Source organism: Salmo salar, chromosome 11 (assembly GCF_965601325.2).
Source record: "Salmo salar chromosome 11, fSalSal1, whole genome shotgun sequence".
NCBI classification, from domain to species: Eukaryota; Metazoa; Chordata; class Actinopteri; order Salmoniformes; family Salmonidae; genus Salmo; species Salmo salar.
This window is the reverse complement of record NC_138301.1, coordinates 16,720,742-16,737,500: the sequence shown is the minus strand read 5'-3', so window position 1 is coordinate 16,737,500 and position 16,759 is coordinate 16,720,742. Positions and strand designations below refer to the sequence as shown.

Genomic DNA, 16,759 nt, shown 5'->3' with positions numbered 1-16,759 from the left:
TTGTGAAGTGCACCAGTCCCTCCTGCAGCAAAGCACCCCCACAACATGATGTTGCCACCCCCGTGCTTCACGGTTGGGATGGTGTTCTTCGGCTTGCAAGCCTCCCCCGTTTTCCTCCAAACATAACGATGGTCGTTATGGCCAAACAGTTCTATTTTTGTTTCATCAGACCTGAGGACATTTCTCCAAAAAGTACGATCTTTGTCCCCATGTGCAGTTGCAAACTGTAGTCTGGCTTTTTTATGGCGGTTTTGGAGCAGTGGCTTCTTCCTTGCTGAGCGGCCTTTCAGGTTATGTCGATATAGGACTCGTTTTACTGTGGATATAGATACTTTTGTACCTGTTTCCTCCAGCATCTTCACAAGGTCCTTTGCTGTTGTTCTGGGATTGATTTGCACTTTTTGCACCAAAGTACGTTCATCTCTAGGAGACAGAATGCGTCTCCTTCCTGAGCGGTATGACGGCTGTGTGGTCCCATGGTGTTTATACTTGCGTACCATTGTTTGTACAGATGAACGTGGTACCTTCAGGCATTTGGACTTGTGGAGGTAAACCATTTTTTTCTGAGGTCTTTTGATTTTGATTTTCCCATGATGTCAAGCAAAGAGGCACTGAGTTTGAAGGTAGGCCTTGAAATACATCCACAGGTACACCTCCAATTGACTCAAATGATGTCAATTAACCCATCAGAAGCATCTAAAGCCATGACATCATTTTCTGGAATTTTCCAAGCTGTTTAAAGGCACAGTCAACTTAGTGTATGTAAGCTTCTGACCCACTGGAATTGTGATACAGTGAATTATAAGTGAAATAATCTGTCTGTAAACAATTGTAGGAATAATTACTTGCACAAAGTAGATATCCTAACTGACTTGCCAAAACTATAGTTTGTTAACAAGAAATTTGTGGAGTGGTTGAAAAACGAGTTTTAATGACTCCAACCTAAGTGTATGTAAACTTCCGACTTCAACTGTATATACTAGGCCGTGTCAGAGGAAGGCCCCAAAAATGTTCAAAGACTCCAGTCACCCAAGTCATAGACTGTTCTCTCTGCTACATCAAGGCAAGTGGTACCGGAGTGCCAAGTCTAGGTCAAAAAGGCTCCTTAACAGCTTCTACTACCAAGCCATAAGACTGCTGAACAATTAATCAAATGGTTACATGGACTATTGGACATTGCCCCCCCCCCCCCTTTTTTTTCTTACACTATTGCTACTCGCTGTTTATTATCTATGCATAGTCACTTTACCCCTACCTACAGTACATGTACATATTACCTCATTTACCTCAACTAACCTGTACCCCTGCACATTGACTCGGTACCCCCTGTATATTGCCTCGTTATTGTTATTATATTGTGTTACTTTTTTAAACTTTAGTTTATTTAGTAAATATTCTCTTACTCTCATTTTCTTAAAACTGCATTGTTGGTTGAGGGCTTGTAAGTAAGCATTTCACGGTAAGTCTACACCTGTTGTATTTGGCGCATATGACAAATAACATTTGATTTGATACAGAGGGGTTAGCAGCAGAATAATGAGAAGAGAACCAACAGTCTGGATCTTAACTCTTAATTTCAGACTTGAAGTTAGAGGACTCATTAAAAGTTAGACTGAATAATTGGTTTTGCCTTGAAGTTAATTCTAAGGGGAAGCGCCACTCAGACGTGACGTTGATGATGCTGGTGATGGGGGGAGAAAAATCAATAGTTACATATCTGGATATCATTTTGGACGATATATTGTATCGTATCGTTTTAACAATATTGCAATATTATTTTTGCGCTAGTTTGCTGTGCCTGAACGTCAGTATTTTTTATTTCTTAGCTTGTTCCCATCTTTTTAAATAGGGAGACAATTTATTTTCAGCACTTTTATTTCCAAGACATTTCAAAAGTCGTTTTTTCATGGCTCTCTCTTGTCCCTCTGCAGCAGACATACGGTGAGCAATATGTTTGGAACCTCGAATCGCAAGAAAAATCACTATCATGAGAATCGCAATACATATCATTTCAGCACCTAAGTATTGTGATAATATTGTATCTTGAGGTCCCTGGCAATTCCCAGTCCTATGAAACAGGACACCTGCACCACCTGCCACTGACCTCTCAGCTCTAACACAACATACAGTTTCAGCCAGATGAGCGTTTCTTACTGTGTACCAACTTGTCGACATTTGCTCGGGAAAGTGAGAACCAAATTAGTATGCCTACAGCAATATGGCATACAATCATAACCTCACAGCCCAAAAGGTTATGCACATTAACCTGTGACATCAACATGTTTTGACGTGTGATAGTATCGCTGGTTGTGATCATATTGATACTATGGGGAGTCGTAGGCTATACTGTATGTACAAACAGGTGGCATTACAATCATCGTTATCATTCTAATCATAATCCCCGGTGATCAGTGCCATTTCACATATTTCCTCCACCACGGCATGGTCCATGCTTTAGCCTATGAGAGGTAAGGAAGGTCATAAATCATACTAGGGAAGCCAATGGAATAGACCCTGGAGAGCACTGAAGGATGTACTGAGAGGAGGAGGAGGAGGAGGTGTGAGACAGAGAGGAGAGAGACAGCATCACTCATCTGGAGAATACATAGTTCAACACAAATAACCAAAACAGCAGTTAACACTGAGTTGTTGCCAATTAGAGAACGCTATTCAAAAAAATTGCATTACACATGTTTGAAACACCATTAGCTGGGGATTTATAGTACAGGTGTAGGATCTTAATTTGATCACCCTGTTGCAGGATACATTTCCTGCAAGTGTTCTGAAGTTTGTAATTTCCACTTAGAAATTTTAGACTTGATTTTCCCTTACGAAAAATGGTATCAACCCCTACAAAAATGTCCATTAATTATAATCCACATAATAATTCACATTTCCTGTGGTGCAGGATTAATTTTCTGCTGTAGCAAACTAGCTCAAATTAAGATCCTACATCTGTACACAGCACATCTCATAGCGTACTAGGTATGCGTAACCTGACATGGATTTGTTGTGCGATTTGTGTTGACTGGAATGAATGTTTATGAATAGTAATACATGTTTGACCTGATGGTATATGGAGGGCCTTGTCATCGTAGTTTCTCCTTTATACAGAGGTTTGTTTGGAACGAGCAAAGCATTCATATGCAGAAGAGAGATGGAATGGGATTGACAGAATGGGAGAGACGGAATGGGAGAGAAAGAATTGACAGGGATGAGGAAAATAATGTAATAAGAGTCATTGAAAGTAGTGATGTTCATTATATTTCGATGACACCTCAATACTCAGCGATATGAGGAGGGGGAGGACAGTAAATGTTGCCTTATCAAACCCACAGTAGTAATGACTGGGCCCACTACTGCAGTTTGGTAGCAGCCATCCACACATGAAATAACTCCTGACTTCAGTCACTGACAGCCTCCACATGGAAAGCCAGGGATCAATTATTCATCAGCCTTCACATCATACACACACACACACACACACACACACACACACGCTGCATGCATGCATGCATGCACGCACGCACGCACACACACCCAGATAAGCATACCGACACACATCTTATCATATCTCACACACACAGTGCTCATGAACCCTGACATCTTATGCGAAACACCGTCTGTGCATTTGATGAGTGAACTGGCTCTTCTAGTTCTCACCGCTGGACATTAGAGAGGCTGAGGCTTAACCATTTGTCATCCAGGAGAATGGCCCATTATCAACAAGAACAAAAGAAAAATGGAGGAAGGGATTCCATTATCAGCCCAGCCCATGGTTGTCTGGTTCTTTTTGTGTATCAGTTTGAGTGCATTATGTGGCTTTTGTATTCTTGTGAATGTGTGTGTATGCACGTGTGTGTACGAGTGTGTGTTTCGGGGTGTGTCCCTGTTAGCCGAGGATATCGATCCTGATCGATAAGAGGGACACGTGTAGCACTAGCATGTGCAGATGTTGCATCACTACTGACAAAGTGGCAGGTTCTGGAGGACCTGTCAGAACCTCCCCCCCCAGCCCCCCCTCACCTCCCCTCCCAGCATCCTTCACGCTTTAGTGGGCCCAGGGGACACAGCGTGACACAGAGAGAGGCAGGCTGGGAGATTGAAATCTACTTCCCCATCTCTAGAGGAGTGTCGTCGGCACGTTCTCCCTCTCTGTGTGCATGGCAACAGCCAGCAACAACAACAGAACACAGTCAGCAATCAATTCTATAACAGAGGAGGAGAAGAAACAGAATGTAATAAGCATCCTTAATGTTTCTTCACTGTAGAAACATCACCCAATAAGAAACACAAAGCTATAGAAATGAGTTGAGGGAATCTTTTCAAACTGCAGGGCCTGAAGTAAACAAGGGGAGACAATAAGCACCGTGAAAAATGCTGCTTGACAGCACTGGCAGTCCCAGTACGAATAATGCATGATTCAAAGCTATTTTAAGAAAGGGGTGGTGGTTTAGCAAGCCCTGTATTCTTCTGGGACCTCTCCAATCTCCATCACTCCGTGCAAGCTGTGCTGGAAGGAACAGAATGCCTTACTTTAATGGGAAGTCATTCAACAGTACCCACGATTCCTGAATCAAAGGTGTGCTAATGCATGTCCAGGACAGTCTGGACATGCTGAACGTGCTTTGTTTTGTTCTGATGTACATGGCAGACTCTGGATGCCCAGTCTAGAGACACTGCATGCTCTCCTCCAGATTGCTAGCAGCAGGAGTCTCTAATGGCTGATCCCAGAGCTGTCAGTGTGCATGAGCATCTGTAGCCAATAGCCAGTGTTTACTACATTGCAATAACTACAACCTACAAACACGGGGAAGGGCCAATGAAGAAGAGATGAAGATGGCAGGGACCATCAGGAATAAAGACAAGACTGCACAGGACAAGGTGAAAGGAGTAAGTCAAACACTGACAATTCAATAGCTTCCAAACCAAAGACACGGAGACAGACAGCAGACAAAAGAGACTGAGAGACAGATCTATCTACAGGATCTACAGGATCTCCGCCCATCCCCTTTAGGCACACGGCTCAGTATCTGGCTTGTCTCAGTGCTGCTGCTGTCACCAGTTTGGAGTTTCTGGATGAAAGGTTTCACTTGTTTCTGAGATGAAGCCTGTGTTTCACTCTGTCACCATTGTCTTTAAAATGCATCGTCTTTTCCGAGAGTCACAGCATCTCAAATTGTCTGAGTCATACATCTTGGGATGAAACACAGAATAGATTAAAGAAGAACAAAACGATGCGAGGGAAGACGAGGCGTGGTGACGGATGAGGGTGGAAACAGGAGCGACGGCAGCAGTGCTTAAACAGAGGAAATGGTGGCATATTAACATTGCCCAACCATCTCAAGGCATAACATCATATCAGAGCGTGCATTTGGGTCCCCTGGCGCTAAAGATTGTTGTAACGTGACGAACTACAGAGTCCCTGGTGGGAACAAGTGACGTCCTCACCCCTCTGGCCAGACATACTGTACGGTAGCTCGGTCTCTGATCCACTGATGATGCTGGAGGTCTGGATGGATGGATTACTGGGCTCTGATTGCAATCCCCTTATATCACAAAGCTCTGCAGCTCCACTCAGTCTGCCTCTATAAACCCATCCTCCCTTCTGGGCATGTATGTCGTGCCATCACCACATCTGGTAAAGACCTCATGTTTCATAATAATAGAGGACCTTGACATTACAAGCATTGTAAAAAGGAGGGAGCACCTTTGCTTGGGTGTTTGTTAAATACTTGCTTAGAAACAGGTAGAAATGATAATGAATAACTGAATTTCTAAATCGGAGATCTATTTGGGATTCACAACTAGTATAAAGGGGCTACAGCTGAAAGGTTGTACTAGTATATAAACCCTCTATTCAGTTGAGCAAACTAAGACACACTGATGTCCACATTAGCAACTGCCCCCGAGCACCACTATTCCTATTAATGTCTGCAGACTGCGGTCAGGCTATGGAATTGTAACTGCCTCCGCCTCAACAGAAAAACAGATGTGATTTGCATGGTCTGAAATATTAAATTATCCTTTTGTTTGTTTACGCTTCTCCCAGAGGATCTAATTCATTTAGATACAACATTTGTCCTCAGCGAGACTAAATTGCCTAAATGACTAAAAGCAAGAGGATATGCAAGACAGCACACACACACACACACACATATACACTCAGACACACACACACACACACACACACTATTGCACACGCAGAAACAACACACACCCCAAATGGATGAATACTCACACAACAGCCAACTCAAGACATACACATCATGTTATACAAAGTTAAAATAGCCAGCAAGGAAAAATGTTCATTTGAAAAACTGACTATGAAGAGGGGTGTAGGCTATTGAAGAAGTCTATTTCCCCTTAGAGTAGTCCCAAATAAATATTCCTTGGGAAAATGGGAGGAATTGATTCCATATTCAACAGCATACATGATGACAGTCCAGGGCACTTTCTTTCCACACTTCACAGTCAATACGATTCCTTGGCATCGAATGCACAGAGGATTAGAAATGTATCATTGTAGTGAGTAGCATATCATCAGTTTACACTTGGGTCTCATGGCCTTCAAAGATTAAACTAGCTAGATGTTGATGTCAGCCATCTCCTCAGTTATTAAAGCTTTTAATCATGATATGTAAAGCACTGTTTCAACAGATGATAGACTCCACCACACACGAGTGACTCTGCCGCCAAATGCCATCAGCCCAAAATGTGCCTTATATGGAAGCATGGGCCCCATAACACGCGTGCAATTCCCATACACTATCAGTGACATGCAGACGGATGGGAACTATTTGAGAGGAGATTATAGGCCAACAGGATAAGAAACAGAGAGTGGACAGGCAGGCAGAGTCTTGGGCCCCGTCATAGTGCTATCTGGCTCAGAAACACAGCCTTCTGGAGGGCCACATCACAGCCAGCCATTCTGCTTCCATGGGTACAGCAAGCAACCCACAACAGCTCCTCTCCCTTTCAGCCAATAATAATCCTCTTTAGTGCTGAATCAATCATGGGCTTTTTGGCTGAAAGCGAGCAGAAATATGGAAGATGGAAATAGGGAGACAGATTTTCACCACCCGAATCATATTGTTCATGCAAATAGGAGAACTTGTCCTGATTATGTTCTGTATGGTCCCATGTCACAAATATCTGGATACACTGTAAATCAAGGAGAGATTAAAGTTACATTTTTAAAGTTAAATTGACTGTACTTGAGTTATCTTAACCCTCAACAGAGTGATATGCTCCCTGGATTTAGTATTGATAACTGGAGTTGATTGGGACTGAGGACTTTTAACTACATTATGGGGGCTTTCACACCAAATAATTTTGGCTCGGTTTTTCCGAAGTTCTAATCAGTTTATCCCCTTAGTTTGGTTCGTTTGGACTGGTGTGAACACTATCCGCACTCGGGTCCGGTCTAAACAACGCACGGTGGTTCGCTCAAAAAGAGTGGTCCCGGTCTCATTCAATTTGTACGGTGGTGCGATTCGCTGTAGGTGAGAACGCTGTCAGGACCAAACACAGGAAAATAACCTCGCATATTATTTGTTTGACTGCGAGCATTTGATGAAACTTCATATATCTGAAACATTCTGTAAGTAGCAGCACATTTATGAGCACATCCGATGCAGATTAGAGGAGACGGGGCTATACCGGGGATTTAGCCTACTGAATATAAGCCTTTCCACGTCGCAGTTAGAGCTGCTTTTGCGATGTTTCCTCCCGCATGTTGTTAGAAGACCAAAGATAAAATAATATGAAGATTGGGACATGCAAAATGTAATATTAAGATTGGGCCACACAAGTGATGCTTCATGATAATTCATCATAAATGGATTTAACTTCGTCATTTTTGTCCAATAAACAAATTACATGCATGGAAACGTGGTTTTGTTTATGAATTTTTGTTAGTTTTACATTTGGCACTGTGAAACTAACTGGACAAAATGAAAAAATATATATAATGTAACAAATGGTGGAACTCAAACTATAGCTCAAATGTGTGAAAACGCCCTAACATGCTGACCAGACCGGACAAGTCGCGTGCGCGAGCGTCGCAAAATAAATTTAGAAATCCATGATATTCAATTATTGCACCCACACTGCTCCCGCGAGCCAACGAGGTGCAAGTCCTGCCTCTCCCATCTCCTCATTGGTTTATGGAAGCAGGTACACACGTGCCATCTCCTCATTGGTTATACCCACGTGGGTGATTGAAAGACAAACTGTTTTGCCGGTTGTGGTGGTAATATGAAAGTGTAGATGCCAATCACCATATAAGTTCAAAGACGAAAAAGCCTGGAAGGAGGAGAGATGACTAGAAACGATTCGGTTGACCATTTTATGTGTGGATTAATTGTCGGAGTAGAGGACCTTGTGCATTTCAGGTAAAATAACAACTCAATGTTTATATCCCAGGACAAATTAGCTAGCAACAGCAAGCTAGCTAAATAGGACAAATTAGCTAGCAAGTGCAAGCTAACTAGCCAAATTGCCATACATGTTTAATGCTTTTCGACCTGTCCCCAAATTAATGTCATTGGTTCAGAGTTTGTTTTGATATTTTAACCTGCGTGTCGTGATCGCGTTTGGTGTAGGGGGACAAAATAAATGTATGCACGATAGCGCACGATGGCGCATGCGCACAGCCGGTTTGGGTTCCGTGTAAGAGTAATCAGAGACAGGGAGTTAAAACTATGGAGAATTGTCATATTTCCCAGCATGCTCTGTTGCAGGTAGATTTTTTTTTTTTTGATTCAATATCTGTGTTTTTGCAAGTACATTCATTGATTTTGATCTGATGCTACATGCTGATGTAACATACATTTTCCTAAATTAATCTAATCTATTAACGGTTGGATATCTTGCAATCGTAACTGAGAAGGTGCTTCCAGTTTTCATGATGTAGGTCATCTCTTTTTTTACCCCCAATTTCGTGATATCAAATTAGGATCTTGTGTCTCATCGCTCCCCAACGGGCCCGGGAGAGGCGAAGGTCAAGTCATGCGTCCTCCGAAACATGACCCACCAAACCGCGCTTCTTAACACCCGCCCTCTCAACACGGAAGCCAGTCGCACCAATGTGTCGGAGGAAACACCGTTCAACTGACAACCGTTGTCAGCCTGCAGGCACCAGGCCCGCCACAAGGAGTCGCTAGAGCGCGATGAACCAAATAAAGCCCCCCCGGCCAAACCCTCCCCCTAACCCGGGCGACGCTGGGCCAATTGTACGCCGGTCACGGCCTGGAATCGAACCCGGGTCTGTAGTGAGGCCTCAAGCATTGTGATGCAGTGCCTTAGACCGCTGCGCCACTTGGGAGGCCTGATGTAGGTCATCTCTAACAACAGTACTCTCATCCCTGTTCCAACATAGATTCTGATGTGGGTGATGTACAATTGCTGGATATCCTCCCTCTTAAATTGATATCAATAGAGCAGGGATCCCCAACTGGTGGCCTGTGATTTTATTTGGCCCCCCAAGTTTTCTGAGCAAAACAAATATGTATTCATTTATTTTTATTTATAGTGAACAAAAAAATAAACGCAACATGCAACAATTTCAACGATTTTACTGAGTTACAGTTCATGTAAGGAAAATGTAAAATGAAATCAGTCAATTGAAATAAATTCATTAGGCCCTAATCTATGGATTTCACATGACTGGGCAGGGGCGCAGCCATGGATGGGCCTGGGAGGGCATAGGCCCACCCACTGGGGAGAAAGGCCAAACCAATCAGAATTAGTTTTTCCCCACAAAAAGCTTTTATGACAGACAGAAATACGCCTAAATTCCATCAGCTGTCCGGGTGGCGATCTTCATCAGATGACACTCCTAGGACTCAATGTTACACAATACATGAATGTTATGTTCGATAAAGTTCATATTTATATCCAAAAACCCCATTTTACATTGGCGCATGATGTTCAGAAAATATTTTGCCTCAAACTTCCGGTGAATGAGCACAACAATTTACAAAAATACTCACCATAAACATTGATAAAATATTAAACTGTTATTCAAAGAATTATAAACATCTCCTTTATGCAACCGCTGTGACAGATTTCAAAAAAGCTTCACGGGGAAAGCACACTTTGCAATAATCTGAGTACAACGCTCAGAAAACCAAACCAGCAATACAGATACCCGCCATTTTGTAGTCATCTAAAATCATAAATAGCATTATAAATATTCACGTACCTTTGATGATCTTCATCAGAATGCATTCTCAGGATCCCGGGTCCACAATAAATGTTTTGTTCGATAAAGTCCATCATTTATGTCCAAATACCTCCTTGTTGTTTGCGCGTTCAGTAAGCTACTCCAAATGTAGGAAGCGCGCCGAAAATTTCACAACAAAAAGTCGAAAAAAGTTATATTTACGTTCGTAGAAACATGTCAAACGTTGTATAGCATCAATCGTTAGGGCCTTTTTAACATAAAACTTCAATAATATTCCAACCGGACGATTCCGATGTCTTGAAAAATGTTATGGAACACAGCTACCTTGACGAAAACCTGCTCCAGAGCGCTCAGGACCTCAGACTGGGGCGAAGGTTCACCTTCCAACAGGACCCTGACCCTAAGCACACAGCCAAGTGGCCCACCAGAGCCCGGACTTGAACCCGATCAAACATCTCTGGAGAAAGCTGAAAATAGCTGTCCATCAACGCTCCCCATCCAACCTGAGAGAGCTTGATCAGCAGAGAAGAATGGGAGAAACTCATCAAATACAGGTGTGCCAAGCTTGTAGCGTCATACACAAGAAGACTCAAGGCTGTAATCGCTGCCAAAGGTGCTTCAACAAAGGGTCTGAATACTTATGTACATTTTATATTTTGTGTGTAGATTGCTGAGGGGGAAAAAACCCAATTTAATCAATTTTAGAATAAAGCTGTAACCTAACAAAATGTGGAAGGAGTCAAGGGGTCTGAATACTTTCCGAAGGCACTAAATACATTTGTGAACAGCCATCCACAATCTGTAAAGTGCAAATACCTAAATGAGTGAGCAGCAGTGTGAGTCACATCAATGCGCTATGTAGATATCAATAACAAGTGATATCCGAATCGCCCCGTAGGCTACAGCACTGCTGTCATCCTTATCTCCAAGCGTTCAAATGGGATAATCTTTGGATGCCGACAGCAGTCGCACCACTGGAAGACATAGCTTGGACTGTAGCCTAAAAAAAGCATATTCCTGCCCTTCTCCCGCGATCCATCAAACCCATTTGGTGTGTCGTCATAGTGGTCTCTGACTTGTGGTCAGATTCGCTCAGGCAGCACAAACTTTGAATCCTTTTTTCAATGCTGATTTGACAGCATTGAGAAAACAGAAAGGTGTCAGATTCTTTTCACAAACACCCTGTCTGAATTTGTAAATAATCCTAGAAGTAATCATAGTTTTTCAAAAGTATCTATAATCTGATTACAATATTTTTGCTGGTAAAGTAATGGATTACAGTGCATTACATGTACCCTGATGGTATGTCATCACTAATGGCAAGACTAGGGATGTTGTGAGGCACGAAGCAGAGCCAAACTGGCAAACCGTCGTTCTGTCAAGGGCATGTTAATCGAAGCTAAGTGATACTGAAACAGATGTGAACATTTCATTCCATCCCTGGCACAATATTGTGCCAGCTCAAACACTCCTTGGCCAATCTGCAAGCAAGACCACAATCCTAGTTTGTTCTGTTTTTCACTTCTGTGGGTATGAGTGCAGTATGTTTCAATAATGTAAATGACATGTGTTACAGCAGGGAAAATATAATATCTATCTATCAGCATTTCTGTAACATATTTTACAATGCAACTGTATCCATTTCCAATTTTATGAAATGACAATAACATATTTCCTCCTCCTGGAGGTGTCTCACCTAATATTGTCACTTCTCTGCTCTGACAGTAACAGAGTACACATCAACATTGTGCTTCTTCTTCCTATTCCATATGGAACTACTCTTGAAATGAAATGTCACATCATGAGAAGAAGAATGACAGCTGACTTCGCCTGAAGACTCAAACAGAATTTTTCCACTGCTCTATGTTCGCGACATACTTCAGGTCTGAGACTACATCGTTGAAGTCGTTTGTGGTGACGTCACAATGAGGGGTGTTGTACTCTCTAACCAATCAGAGTATCAAAGCCAAAGACACATTTTCAAAACGCCGTTTTACCCATGTGTGTTCTGGCTCTGGCCCAACCCACTGGTTTCTAGGTCCAATCAGAATGGTAAGAATGCGTTTGCGTTCTTGAAATCGCCGGGGAGGTACTCAGATCCAGACTCATTGCGGAGAAGAAAATAACATCTGTTGGCGTGGCGTAGCGTTTGGCTGGAGCAAGGAGGTTGGGTAGCCAGGCAGATATAGAGTACTGTATAGCTGACATGTTCTCGGTCTACCTCACTGCTTGAGCAGTTCAGTAATTGCACATTCTGATTAATGATACAAAAGCTTTATGCTGCTATGGGCCTACTCACACCATGAGATACTAGTATGATGATTGGATGTTTGAGTGTCTGACTGCCAAGCCTAAAGGTCTAGCAGCTGTAATACCAGTCAGCCACGACTCCCACTGTGAAGTGACCTGCAAGGCTACTGACTAGCAGCTTGGTCCTCTCCTCTAGAAAAATGTAACTGTTGCTCAGTCTATCTCAAAGGATGGCTGTGTATAAATATTCCAGCTGAAGATGAATAGGTGATGAGGAGAGGGTTGCCTTAGAGGTTCACAGCGTTTTGGGTTTCTTCTTTCTCCTCGGCCCTGCAACGTCTTCAAAGACTTCTCCCACGATACCTCCCTCCTCCTCCTCTTTGATCATTGTGCATTCTCATCTACCCCTCCCTCACACAGTTCTTCCGTGTCAATATCACACTTCTACAGAGAGCCCAGGTGGTCCCAGAGGATGCCCTACAGGTCTCTCTCACAACAGCAACACATCACATGGTAAACAGTAGGATCATAGGACAGTAATGAGCGTTCACAGAGGAGCCTTGAGTTGAGATGTGCATAGCTCCGATTAATTAGCTTAACCAGAACATTCAATGACAGAGGACATGACTAACAGCCTTTTTAAAAGCACACATTGTCATTGAGATGTGCACCTGATCCCACCTTTCCATCTAATAAAGCCAACTAGTTTAAACAACAGCAGCACATCTATAACAACCATGAAAATGAAACCCATTAATGCTGGAAAGTAGAAACCCCAAAATAGGCATAAATACTCACCAATAGCTGTAGGTTGGTGGCTGATGTGGTCTATTTCCCAGGTGCACTCCTGAAACAAAAGTACAAGGCTGAGTATGGTGAAGAGGCAACTTGTTCAGCTCAGACAGTAAAGCCTTGATCTATCACCCCCCTCATTCCTCAGTCCCTTGGTAATAAAGTAGTCTGGCTTTTGGGCCAAAACAACAACATTACTGCACCACTCACAGCAAGATTTCCTAATTGGTTTTTAAGCAACACCGCACAAATAAAGATGAGAAGCTCAAAAAGCCCAATCTTTAAACAGGAGAGTTAGAGCAGTGAGCACATGTAGACATCACATGCTCTCAGGGTGCTTCCTGTCACAGCTGATCAGATCCTCATGCCGATGCACTCAACAAAGAGCACTTTGAGCTTATCTCTGGCTTGGAGGGGAGCATCCTGAAAGGAACTGGTATGTCATTAGATTAGCAACAAACCAAAGCACTAACACATTTAAGAGGAGAAAAAAAGTTGTCACTCAGTTTAGTGTGATGTGATTACTGAGTACGGGCTCACAAAGATTCTGATTCATTAAGTAGCTCAATTTTGCTGGCGCCATAAAGGGGAGAGGGAGCAGAGATGGAGGGAGGGAGAAAGGCAGAAAGGGAGGGAGAGAAGGAGAGAAAGAGGGGGGGTTGACAATTGAGACAGGCAGCACAGGAAGAGGATGCTGCTGCTTGACTGTACTCTCTCTCACACACACACATATAATGCTGACTCTTTTAGGAACACAACTCCCTCTGGCCAGATGTTTTCTGCATGATAAGCCTTGTGCAGACACATCCTTCCTCCCCTCAAGGCTTCAGGTGGCACTGGAAGTGATTTGCACATTGTATTGTTACCAAGACTCATTTGGACACGCCAACCTCGCTGAAGAGATTCCTTACACTAATCAGGGCTAACACCACAGCACAGAGACGCTAATGTTATCTCACCACATCTTCCTATCCAGAGATAGCTTCTGTTCGTGCTCAGGCTGGAGTGCTGATTAAAGCTGGGCTGCTTCTTTGATGTCCTAAAACAACCTGTCTCCCTTTACCAACATCAGCTGATACTGAAAGGGAGAGATGCTTCAAAGAAAAACAACACCAGGACAAACAAGACTGATCCCCTGGGCCCTCAGTGTGAAGTGAGAATTGTTTTCTGGGATGTTTGTGCCTCCATCTCGGATACAGAAGGATAAGGGCATAGGCTTATTGCATTCTAACATGTCGCATTCTACTTTTCCTTCCAGGAGAGGTGGCCATATGCAGCTAAGCTCAGTCTGGGTGGAAACAGGGCAGATTCTCCCGCAAATCTTGACAAATGGCTGGAGTCACAAGCTGTGCCCGATAGGCTACTGTAGCAGAGTCCAGCCAGTGTAAATCTGAGCCCCACATCCTCTCTGTGAAGGAACGCTTCCACATCCACATTCATGTTCCACTCCACAATTAGAGCCTAGAGAGGATCCTTCCAGCTTCAGAGGGACAGTTAGTCTGTCAGGGGAGCTGTCAGGGGGAGAGGAGAGATGAGGAGAGCCTGCTGACAGCATGGAGACCTGAGTGTCACTCAACGAGCATGTGGGAGATGCCATGACTATAGAGTGCTGATGTTCACTGTCAGGCTGCCATCATGGGTCCTCAGGGGCCATGTGGGCCCACTCCTGCTATTAGCCCATGTCAAAAACCCTGGCGCAGTCTGACAGGTGTGCTGGTTAGGAATAGTCTAAGTGTTGTTCTGTGCCCCCCCCCCCTGCCCCCATGCCTGTGCCCAATGGCATTGTTCAGCCATTTTAATTATCAGCCATCAGTTGGTTTAAGACGGGGTATAAATAAATAATTGTTATGTGTGGCACACAGAAAAATCGAATCAAGAAAAATCTAACACATTAGCGCAGCATATTTCAATTCTTAGGAGAACTGATAAAGCCAGAAGAAGCATTGCCAGGTGATATATGAGCAAGTAGCACCAAGCTGAGCTATCTACTAAACAATGCCCACGTTCCATCTGACGAACTGTTTGAACCAATAGTAAGCAGCGCTGTGTGACTCATCCTCTCAGGGGAAGACACAGAAACCAACCAACTGTGTTTGTTACTGAGAACACAGTGCCAGGTATGAGGCAGAGCAGAATATATTATCACCCCCTCTTCAGGTATTTTAAGTTTATCTGGGACATTTCCTCAACTTCTCAATGCACAAAACAATCAGCACGTTTTCTCTGGCGACTGGAATGTCTCCTACGCTCTCACACACATACAACACAAACACACGCAAGCATGCAGACACACACTCTCTCCTTTTCTCAGACAGATAAAGTGTCAGCAACACCACCGTCTCTCCCGCTCAGCCACGCAGTCACATTGTGCTCTGGTTGCAGTATCATCTCATGCCCTGGGGCTCCGTTTGGTCCCAGAGGTCCCACTCACACTGCAGTACACTGCAGCTGCTACTTCTCTGCATAGGACCATTCTGATCAGTCACAGGAGACGCCAACAAATGACACTTGTTCTGTTGATGGGAGGAGAGTTACCAACACCTTCAACAACTCACAATCAATCTGCCTGCATTATCTAGAAATAACCAATTACAGTATATTACTGCAATATGAAAAACCAAAATACTGTGCCAAACTCACAGTATCAGTAGGCCTGTCAAATGGTTACATCTGACATGTGGTGAGAACATATAGCTTAATATAGTAGCTAGCTACATATGTAGGATATTAATTGTATCACTCTTCTGTTGATGAAAATGTCCTGCGCAGCAGGATATGCAAAATTGCAGTGTAAGGTTTTAAAAGGTTTCTAAAGTTTCTAATTTCCACTTAAAAATGTCAGACTTGATTTGCCCTAATGTAAAATGTATCAACCCCTACAAAAAAAAGATCTACATTTGTATTCGTCTCATGCTTCGTAAACAACAGTTGTGGACTAACAGTAAAATGCTTACTTACAGGCCCTTTCCAACAATGCTGAGAGAACGAAAATAGAGACATAATTTAAAAGTAAAAAACATAATAAGTAATAGACACATGATGAATAATAATGAGTAACAATAACTTAGCTATATACACAGAGTATACCAAAACATTAAGAACTGCTCTTTCCATGACATAGGCTGACCAGCTGAATCCAGGTGAAATCTATGATCCCTTACTGATGTCACTTAATAAATCCACTTCAATCAGTGTGGATGAAGGGAACCATCAGATCCTCCTCTCCACCCTCTCCGAGTTGGGCATCTCCGGCGCGGCCCACGCTTGGATTGCGTCCTACCTGACAGGTCGCTCCTACCAGGTGGCGTGGCGAGAATCTGTCTCCGCACCATGCGCTCTCACCACTGGTGTCCCCCAGGGCTCTGTTCTAGGCCCTCTCCTATTCTCGCTATACACCAAGTCACTTGGCTCTGTCATATCCTCACATGGTCTCTCCTATCATTGCTATGTAGACGACACACAACTAATCTTCTCCTTTCCCCCTTCTGATAACCAGGCGGCGAATCGCATCTCTGCATGTCTGTCAGG

At 43.4% G+C, this 16,759-nt stretch overlaps 1 protein-coding gene across 2 annotated transcripts in view; it reads right to left on the bottom strand.

The window, feature by feature from the left end:
• The window catches only part of LOC106562153 (amyloid-beta A4 precursor protein-binding family A member 2), a 78,033-nt gene that overhangs the window by 42,114 nt on the left and 19,160 nt on the right, over window positions 1-16,759 (bottom strand). For both annotated transcript variants that reach the window (XM_014126832.3, XM_014126836.3), the window contains exon 2: window positions 13,238-13,286. The gene's annotated coding sequence lies outside the window, so the exon portion shown is untranslated. The remainder of the gene's footprint in view (window positions 1-13,237; window positions 13,287-16,759) is intronic.